Below are 10,754 nucleotides of genomic sequence, written 5' to 3' on the forward strand. Positions count from 1 at the left end.
GTTTGCAGAATCCTTCAAGAAAGTGAACACACACATACTGGAATCTAAATACTTGAAGGCATTTAGAACTGTGTAAATAGTTTGACTAAAATTAACGTTTTGGAAATTTTGAAAATGCAATTTAAATTATAATATTCTTGAAGACAAGACAAAGATGATGTCTTCCCTGTGGGTGGTAGCCTGTCCTATAAAGTAAGATTCCATTAATACAGTAGAAAAATTAGGACATGATTGATAGTAAGAGTGACCCACGTGAAGTATATGAACTATACAAGAGTAATGAGGCCCTTAAGAAGACGCTATTTATAAATTTTTCCCAAATGGTATCAGAGACTATTTCTCATGTGGAATAGTACTTTATGCTTGCCTGGACTGTTTCATCTCCCTGAGAACCTATCCTTGTGGGGATGGCTATATTTACATGTCAAGAGACAGATGGCTCTTTCAGAGTGGGAAATGGTGAATCTGTTATTAACATGTTCTAAAATGTAACAGTATCAAGGCCAGTGTATTTCCAGTAATAAATGTTTTATATTTAAATTCAATGTAGTCAGCATATAGAGGTTATAGTACAGATAGTTATTACTTCAATATATTTCACTCATATTGTTTGGTGTGTTTTTTGAAAAGAATAAATAGTGAAAATATTTCAGAAAATATATCTGACATTTTCATTAAATTAAAGTAGTTGTTTTCAACATTTTAGAAAAATCAGTTTTATCATTTGTAACATATTACAAAAAAGTAAGCTTGGAATTATCAATACACCTCTGTATTAATTTTCTTCCCTTAACACATGAAATAAGTTTTCAAAAAAACCAAAATGCTCGCAATAATCTTAAATAAGGAAAGCCATTCATTCTAATATAAGAGAAAACTTTGTCTTCTGACCTAAATGGAGTAACAGACACTGGATTTACTCTCATACATGAAATGACCAAAAATGGGGAATGGTTTTCAAGAAACTGGACATCAGGCAAAAAGGACAATGATTTCTAACTGGTGGGAAATAAATGAATTGAGCCCTTTGATTGCTTCAGCTCACTGCCTTTAGATTTCTGGCCTGAGGCGCAGGAATAGGGAACCCAGGAGAAACTCAGGAGACTCCCTGAGTTGAGGAGATGTAGCTGGAAGTCTGGGGAGATGAAGACAGCTTATGTTCACAGGACAGAATACAAGAAGGGAGAGAACTGAGTACAGAGAATACTAGATATCTGCAGAGAGTTTGCCTTAAATATTCAGTTGAGTGCTGAGCAATGCAAGCATTAAGGAAACCACACAAGGCTGGGGAAAGAGCCATCCAAGAAGATTAGATGTAATAGTACCCAGCACTCCCACAGGACCAGACTGGAAAACCTCAACATTCACAGGACATGGGGTAGATACGTAGAAGAATCTTACCTCACTTGTGGGCAAAATTACTACTAGGCTGAGTATTATGCTGGTCCTGGCTAATAAACCTTAAGAGCAAGTCCAAAAGTATCATCTTCTAAGGAACTTGATTGCATCACAGAACAAAGCTTAGGAAGAGTTATAACACTACACAATTTCTAGCACCCAACAAGTTAAAATGAACAATGCCTGGCATTCAGTAAAAAAATTCCAGACATGCGAAGAAGTGGGAAAAATAAGACCCATACGGAAAAATATTCAATTACCTGAAATCAATCCACAATTGACTAAAATGTTAAAATTAGCAAACAAGAACATTAACACAGTTTATTATAACCATATTACATACAGAGCCCTGGTGGCACAGTGGTTAAGAGCTCAGCTGCTAACCAAAAGGTCAGCAGTTCAAAACCACCAGCTGCCACTTGGAAACCCTAAGGGGCAGGATCAGTTCTACTCTGTCCTATAGGGTCGCTATGAGTCGGAATTGACTCAACAGCAATGGATTTGGTTTTTTCGTTTGTTTATTACATATGTTCAAAAAATTAAGTAGAGATATGAAGATATGTAAGACCTAAATCAAACTTGTAGAGATGAAAACTACAGTGTCTGAGAATAAAAATACACTAGATAGGATTTAAAACTCACTGCCATGGAGTCTGTTTCAACTCATAGTGACGCTATAGGATAGAGTAGAACTGCCCCATAGGGTTTCCAAGGTTGTAAACCTTTACGGAAGAAGATTGCCACATCTTTCTCCTGCAGAGGAAACCTCCCAGTTAACAGCTGGGTGCTTTAACCACTGTGCCACAGGGGCTCCTAGATAGGATTAATGACAGATTATACACTGCAGAAGAAAATATTAGTGAACTTGAAGACATAGCTTTAAAAACTGTCCAAAATGAGTACATAGAAAAAAAACAATTAAAAAAAAAAAAAAAAAAAACCTGAACCTCAGTAAGCTATGGAATAACTTCAAGCTATCACTGTTGCTAGGTGCCGTTGAGTCAGTCCCGACTCATAGCAACTCTATGTACAACATAACAGAACGAAACACTGCCTGGTCCTGTACCATCCTCATGATCATTGTTATGCTTGAGCCCACTGTTGCAGCCACTGTGTCAATTCATCTTGTTGAGGGTCTTCCTCTTTTTTGCTAACCCTCTAGTTTATAAGCATGATGCCCTTCTCCAGGGAATGATCCCTCCTGATAGCATGTTCAAAGTATATGAGATGAAGTCTCACCATCCTCACTTCTAAGGGGCATTCTGGCTGTACTTCTTTCAATATAGATTTGTTCATTCTTTTGGCAGTCCATGGTATATTCATTATCCTTTGCCAACACCGTAATTCAAAGGTGTCAATTCTTCTTCGGTCTTCTTTATTCATTACCCAGCTTTTGCATGCATATGAGGCGATTGAAACCAACATGACTTGGATCAGGCAAAACTTAGTCCTTAAAGTGACATCTTGCTTTTTAACACTTAAAAGAGATCTTTTGCAGCAGATATGCCCAATGCAATGTGTCCTTCGATTTCTTGACGGCTGCTTCCATGGGTGTTGATTGTGGATCCAAGTAAAATGAAATCCTTGAAACTTCACGCCTTTCTCTGTTTATCATGATGTTGCTTATTGGTCCAGTTGTGAGGATTTTTGTTCTCTTTATGTTGAGGTGTAATCCATACTGAAGGCTGTAGTCTTTGATCTTCATCAGTAAGTGCTTCAAGTCTTGTTCGCTTTCAGCAAGCAAGGTTGTGTCATCTACATATCGCAAGTTGTTAATGTGACTTCCTCTGGTCCTGATATGGTGCTCTTCTTCATAGATTCTTCAAATAGATTTGATGCATTGAACACTCATGACCAAAGACCAAATGAGTTGTGGAATGACATCAAGGACATCATACATGAAAAAAGCAAAAGATTATTAAAAAGACATGAAAGAAAGAAAAGGCCAAAATGGATGTCAGAAGAGACTCAAAAACTTGCTCTTGAACATGGAGTGACTAAAGTGAATGGAAGAAATGATGAAGTAAAAGAGCCGAACAGAAGATTTCAAAGGACCGCCAGAGAAGACAAAGTAAAGTATTATGGTGACATGTGCAAAGGCTGGGAGTTAGAAAACCAAAAGGGAAAAACACATTCAGCATTTCTCAGGCTGAAAGAACTGAAGAAAAATTCAAGCCTCGAGTTGCCAGAGTGAAGAATTCTAAGGGCAAAATACTGAACGATGCAGGAAGCATCAAAAGAAGATGGAAAGAATACACAGAGTCACTGTACCAAAAAGAATTGGTCAACATTCAACCATTTCAGGAGATAGCATATGATCAGGAACCAGTGGTACTGAAGGAAGAAGTCCAAGCTCTACTGAAGACATTGGCTCCAGGAATTGATGGAATACCAATTGAGATGTTTCAACAAATAGATACAACACTGGAAGTGCTCACTAGTCTATGCCAAGAAATTTGGAAGACAGCTACCTGGCCAACAGACTAGAAGAGATCCATATTTATGCCTATTCCCAAGAAAGACGCTCTAACCAAATGCGGAAATTATTGAACAATATCATTAAGATCACACACAAGTAAGATTTTGCTAAAGATCACTCAAAAGTGGTTGCAGCAATACATTGACAGAACTTCCAGAAATTCAAGCAGGATTCAGAAGAGGATGTGGAATGAGAGATATCATTGCTGATGTCAGATGGATCCTGGCTGAAAACAGAGAATGCTGGAAAGATGTTTACCTGTGTTTTATTGATTATGCAAAGTTATTTGACTATATGGATCATAGCAAATTTTGATAACATTGCAAGGAATGGTGTTTCCAGAACACTTAAATTGCTCACGAGGAACCTGTGCATAGATCAAGAGGTAGTCATTTGAACAGAACAAGGAGATGCTTCATGGTTTAAAGTCAGGAAAGTTGTGCATCAGGGTTGTATCCTTTAATCATACTTACTCAATCAAGCCATTACATATACATGTAATTGTAGTTCTCCAACACTAATTTTACAAAGTGTTGGCAAGAATGTATAGAAACTGGTATTCTCATACACTGCTGGTGGGAATGTAAAAAGACATAATCACTTTGAAAGACATTTTGGTAGTTTAATAAAAAGTTAAATATACATCTACCATATGATTAAGTCATTCCACTCCTAGGTATTTACCTGAGAGATGTGGAAGCATACGTACACACAAAGACTTGTAGAAAAATGTTCACAGCAGTTTTACTTGTAATTGTCCCCAAATGGAAACAACCCAAATGTTTATCAACACGTGAACTGAAAAAGAAACCATGGTATACCAATATGAAATACTATTTACCCATAAAAAGGAATGAAAAATTGCTTCACTATGACATGAATGAATCTCAAAATTATTTTGTTGATGAAAGATTCCAGACAAAAAAGAGTACATACTCTATGATTCCATTTATAAAAATTTTAGGAAATGTAAACTGATCTATAGTGGCAGAAAGCAGATCATTGATTTCCTGAGGAAAATGTTGGGAAAAGGGGAAGGTTAGAGAGAGAGATTACAAAAGGACATGAGAAAGCTTTCTCAGGTGATGAATATGTTCATCATCTTAATTGTGGTGATGGATTTATATACATATATATATATACACTTTTCAAATTGTTTGTCTTAGATATGTTCACTTTATTGTCGATTATGCATTAACAGAACTGTTTTAAAAAGACACTCAAAAAGGTATACAAGAGACAGTTCAAACTAGCAGACTTTTATAATATAGTTTCATATCACATTATGGAGCTGTCATGGATTGAATTGTGTCCCCCAAAAATATCTGTCAGCTTGGCTGGGTCATGATTCCAGTATTGTATGATTGTGTAATCTGATGTGATTTCCTTATGTGTCGTAAACTCTATCACTATGATGAGGTTATATGTGATCTCCTTCTGTGTTGTAAATTCTATCACTGTGATGAGGTTATACTGATGAGGTTTATAAGATTAGATAGTATCTTAATGCAATCTCTTTTGAGATATAAAAGAGAGAAGCGAGCAGAGACACATGGGAACCTCACAGCACCAAGAAAGCAGTGCCAGGAGCAGAGCACATCCTTTGGACCTGAGGTTCCTGTGCAGAGAAGCTCCCAGACCAAAGAAAGATTGATGACACGGACCTTCCTTCAAAGCCAAAGGAGAAAGTGTTCCCCTGGAGCTGACGCCCTGAATTTGGACTTTTAGCCTACTGGACTGTGAGAGAATAAACTTATCTTTGCTAACGCCATCCACTCGTGGTATTTCTGTTAGAGCAGCACTAGATGACTAAGACAGGAGCCAATGCACATTTTAAATTCAGCTTCACCTGTCACTTCTTATAATTTGCACTTGATTATTTAATAATATACAATAAGATTAATTTAAAGAACTATTTTGACAGGGGCTTTCATTTACCAGGGCCTTTCATCAGAATGCAATGACCTAGATTTCTGTGATTATACTATGTACTTAATAGCTATGTTAGAAGTTATTGAGGAAATAAAGAATTTAATTTAATAATGCATACGAGGAGAAAAAAAGAAAAAAATTCAAAAATAATTTTTAAGTATAATTATGAGATTACTATAAATTTTGAGGTTTAAATAATCTTTTGTAGCAAATTTCTCTCTAAAATACAACATTAAGACAAGTTAGAATTTTACATTATCTCAGAACAGGTCTAGGCAACTGTGAAATCTTAGGTGTGAATTGTCACCAGAAGCTTTCATACCCTTTATCAGAAGATAATGTTGCTGTGGAAAACGATCACTTTCAGAGAATATTTCCAATAGATAACAGAATCTCTTCACAAGATCAGTGAGAATCCTAGCATGTGAGAACTAGCACGTGAGAAGAGGCTCCTAATAAGCTTTTTTTTTTTTCCCTCCCCAGTCTCTTCTCCCTCTAGTTCTTTTTCCCCATTCCTTACAGAGCTTCTGAAATAAAGATCTGATCATGCCACTCCTCTAATCTAAAACCTTCCATGGCTTTGCATTGTCTATACAACAACATTCTTGTTTGGAGTACATGTGGGTCATTATTTTCCACCACTACCTCCTATGCCTTCTAAGTTTAATTATAAGGGACTTTGAAATACTTGTCTTTCATTTATAAACACTTATGTATTGACAATATTCTGTTTACGTTTTGTAAAGATCACTACTCCTCTGCTGGGTAGGTAGTGGACTGGAAAAGGGTAAGAAAGAAAGAAGGGAAGTGTAGCAGTAGCCCTCAGGAGAGATGATAATGACTTTGGGTAGTGTACTGGCAGTGAGTGTTGAGGGGAACTCTCTGTGGAGTGCCCCCTCTATGTTTTTCACCTCAGGAATCCCCAGTAATCTACAGCAATGTCACCACATTGGTAAGTATTTCCTAACTAATAAGACAAAATCCTTATTACCTCCATTGTGGTCCTTTAACACTCTGTACATACTTCTATCATAGTACCTATCCCAATTCAGAATGTTGCCGTGATTTATTTTCTGAGGCCTTCCCAGGAGCTGGTATAAAGTTACTGAATATATTGGTTAGGTTCCCTCAGGGAAAGCATGTCACACTCAAAAGGGGGTAATTAAAGAGAGTTTAACCACAGACCCTTGACAAGATAAGAGTGAAGCTATGTAAAACCAGCCAGGGACAGTGAAGCACCCCAGGTTAGGCAATCTGAGGAAGCTATTAATCACCCAGGACAGAAAGGGAGAAGGAAGGAAGTTACCAGAATCCTAGCTCTAGTCTAGCTATGAGCTATTCTAAAGGCTGTGGTCTTTACAGGAGGAATCCACCCACTAACAACTTGTAGCTCTGTGAGAAGGAAGTAAGGAAAAGAAATGTCCTGATTTTGTTCTACACTGGCCTTGTGAAGACAAGGGAGAGACTTGTCGATGCAGTCCAAAGAGGCTGGCCTCTGACACAAGGCAGGATGCAGAAGAGGAAGACTGTATCTTTGGGGGAAATGCAAAACTTCCCCCAATTCAATAGATGGAAACTAAATGAGTGATTGGCTTATGGACTGACGTATGAATGAGAATCAATACATGGAAAGAGAATAGACACTTGGGAGAGAGTTTTCCATGTGGATCCTATTGTCTGACTCCAACAGAGCCAGGATGGCAGCTAAGGATTAAATTTCAAGTCCTATAAACTCTAGGTCAGTGTATCTTGAAGAGTTTTCTCAAGACCACCTGCATCAGAAACTAGTAAAATACATGTTAAATTGCAGATTCCTAGGGACCACGTCAGGCCTACTGCAACAGAATCTCTGGAAGTAAGACTCAGAATCTGAGTTATCTACCAGCTGTCCAAATGATTCTGATGATTTTTTTGAGAATCATTGATCTGGAAGCTTTTTAAAGCCGTAACACTTCAGAAAATAGCAAGTAATATTCTCCAACTTAACACTTTGCACTGGTTTTAACCTTCATGATAAACTCTACTCCTTAGTTAAGGTGTTAGTTTTAATCTGGATATAATGTGTGACAAGCAAAATACTCATTGCAGAAAATTGCCAGGCTGTGAGCCCTTGGGGGTAAACTCTCACTGAATCAGAAGGATATCTGCATTGGAGAGGCATATTTCTTTCCTTCTTCCTTTCCTGTGCAGAGGATCTCAGGGAAGTCTCAACTCCCCAGCCCTTTGTCACAGACAGGTGGTCTGGAACCAAACTTAGTCATTACTATGCACCCTAATCCCAAATGTTCCACAGCTCTTAGATTAGCAGAGCAAGCTCATTTTCCTGAAGCTTAATGTTGGTGATACTTCATCAGGTATTAGCAAATTGCCCCCCTAACAAACACATCATCAGAAGTAGTACTGCTGAAAGCAGAGTATGCCAACTTGAGGATGACAGCCCCATTCCTAACAGAGCAGCACCAGGGACTCATTATGAGGTGGTGGGGAGACAAGGAAGAAAGCACTTACGGTGGGCCACAGGTGTGAGAGCTGAAGCAGCCAGCCTGCAACCACGGCTCTGCAAACTGGAACGTTGAGCAAATATCCAGGCTGGGAATTGAAGCTATGTGACTTTGATATCAGAATCTTTTTTCCCCCCTCTTTGCCATGTAGACAGAAGAAAAAAAAAAAAAAAGAGGATGGAATCATCTTTTAATATTAGGAAAAATAGAATCTATACTGCTAATGAATTAGCTTCCTCTAGTGATAATTGAAGCACCATTAAAACATAGTGTAACTTACTAAATATATTTTAGTCAGGGATGTCCTTTTTTGCTATCTCAGTGGGGTATTCTGAAGACCTGTGAAATTAACTAGTACTTGGAAATATTTAAAAACCCTTTGGAAAAAATATTAGAGAGATAACAATAACAATAATAGTAAAAATATTTATTAAAAAAAAAAAAGACCAGTAGCCATTGGGTAGATTCTGACTCATGGAAATCCCATGTGTGTCAGAGTGGAACTGTGCTTGATAGAGTTTTCAATGGCTGATTTTTTGGAAGTAGATTGCCAGGCCTTTCTTCTGAGGCAGCTCTGGGTGGATTTAAACCTCCAACCTTTCATTTAGCAGCTGAGTGCATTAGCCATTTCACCACCCAGGGACTCAATAATATTAATCATGATATATATCAAGCAGTTACTAGTTCTAGTTGTGCTAAGCACTTTCCATAGATTATCTCATTTAATCATTTTTAACGACAACATGATGGCAAATGTGTGATCTTATTTTTTCCTATTTTATAGAAGATGTTACTGAGATTTACCAAAACTTTGGCTTAAGTTTCCAAGATCCCATTGTAATCCAAACAAGATTACTATGAGGAGTTAACGTTATGTGCATTGAATGCCTACGTCAGTGTAGACACTCATTAAATAGTGGCCAATATTATAATAGATAATGTAGTCTTCATACTGAAACCCGAGGAGCCATTATAAAAAGTGAATGCGTTCACTTATACTCACTAATCAGCATACTAGGAATCCCTGCATAGTGTAAACAGTTAATGTGATCGGCTGTTAACCAAAAGGTTGGAGGTTAAAGTCCACCCAGAGGTACCTCAGAAGAAAGGCCTGGTGAACTCTTTCTGAAAAAAATCAGTCATTGAAAACCCTATGGAGCACAGTTCTACTCTGACACACATGGGGTCATCATGAGCCAAGATCAACTTAATGGCTATTACTTTACTGGTTTTAATCAGCATACTTACCTATTGTACTTCAGGGGAAAAAGAAAAGATTGTTGAATGCAGGAGGGCCAATCTTGCAGCAAACTTATTAATTTTTGCCTTAAAATACATTACATCAAATTTCAATGCCACATCTTACCTTCAAATTAAAGTATATTTGTACTAAGTGTGAATCTTCTATCTGAAGCCAGAGCTCAAGATTATGTTGGAGAAACTGCTATGAAAAATAATGATGATATGTGAAATGTAGGTGTGTTCGTAGGTGGTTTGAGTGGAGTGAAGATGTAGTTAATTAGAGATGAGGAAGGCAAAGGACTGTGAAATGAGAATGTTATTAATGTGGATCATGAAGTAATGGGAGGATGATGTCAAGAATAAAGAAGGAGAGAAAGATTATGACCCAGATACTGAAACCCCAGAGGCAGAAGCTGGTAAGTGGCACAAACAGTTTGCACTGGATTACTAATCTAAAGGTTGGCAGTTTGAATCTACTCAGCAATGTCATGGAAAAAAGCCTTGGCAGTCTGCTTTCAGTAAAGATTATAGCCAAAAAAAATCTTATGGAGCAGTTCTGCTGGAGTTTATACACAAGAATAATAAAGATAAAGAAAATAAGATACTGAGTTTTTTAAAGTACTAAAAAAAACAGTTTGGAAGTAGCAATGGGAAGTAAAACTAGTTGCCACAGAGTCAACTCTGACTCATGCGACATAATGTGCCAGAGGAAAAACATGATCCACAGGGTTTTTAATAGCTAATTTTTCAGAAGTAGATCACCAAGCCTTTCTTCTGTGGTGCGTTTGGGTGGACTCAAACCTCCCACCTTTTGGTTAGCCGCCTAACACATTAACTCTTGGACAACCTAGGGAGCTCACAATGGGAAGTAAGGAGTATGCCAATTTTCTAACCCAGGCAAACATCTCAGGCCAGTTTTTCTGCTTCTGTATTCTCAAATTCTGTAGCGTTCTATACCAAAACAACTGGTTCCACCAAAACTCAGCAGCAGCCAGCCGCTCACTGCTATTCACCAGTGCTTTAATTGGTCTTTAACTGTCTGTATTTGATTAAGGCTGTCTCATTCCCTTAGGAACTGATCCCCAACCGATACCTATGAATATCTGTAAATGGCCTCACCTTCTACTTAAATGAGATCGAAATCAGTGGTATGAGTTTAATTAATGTCTATCGTCCTCAAAAATCACATGAAGCTACCCAAT

Source organism: Trichechus manatus, unplaced genomic scaffold (genome assembly GCF_000243295.1).
Source record: "Trichechus manatus latirostris isolate Lorelei unplaced genomic scaffold, TriManLat1.0 scaffold00032, whole genome shotgun sequence".
NCBI lineage: Eukaryota > Metazoa > Chordata > Mammalia > Sirenia > Trichechidae > Trichechus > Trichechus manatus.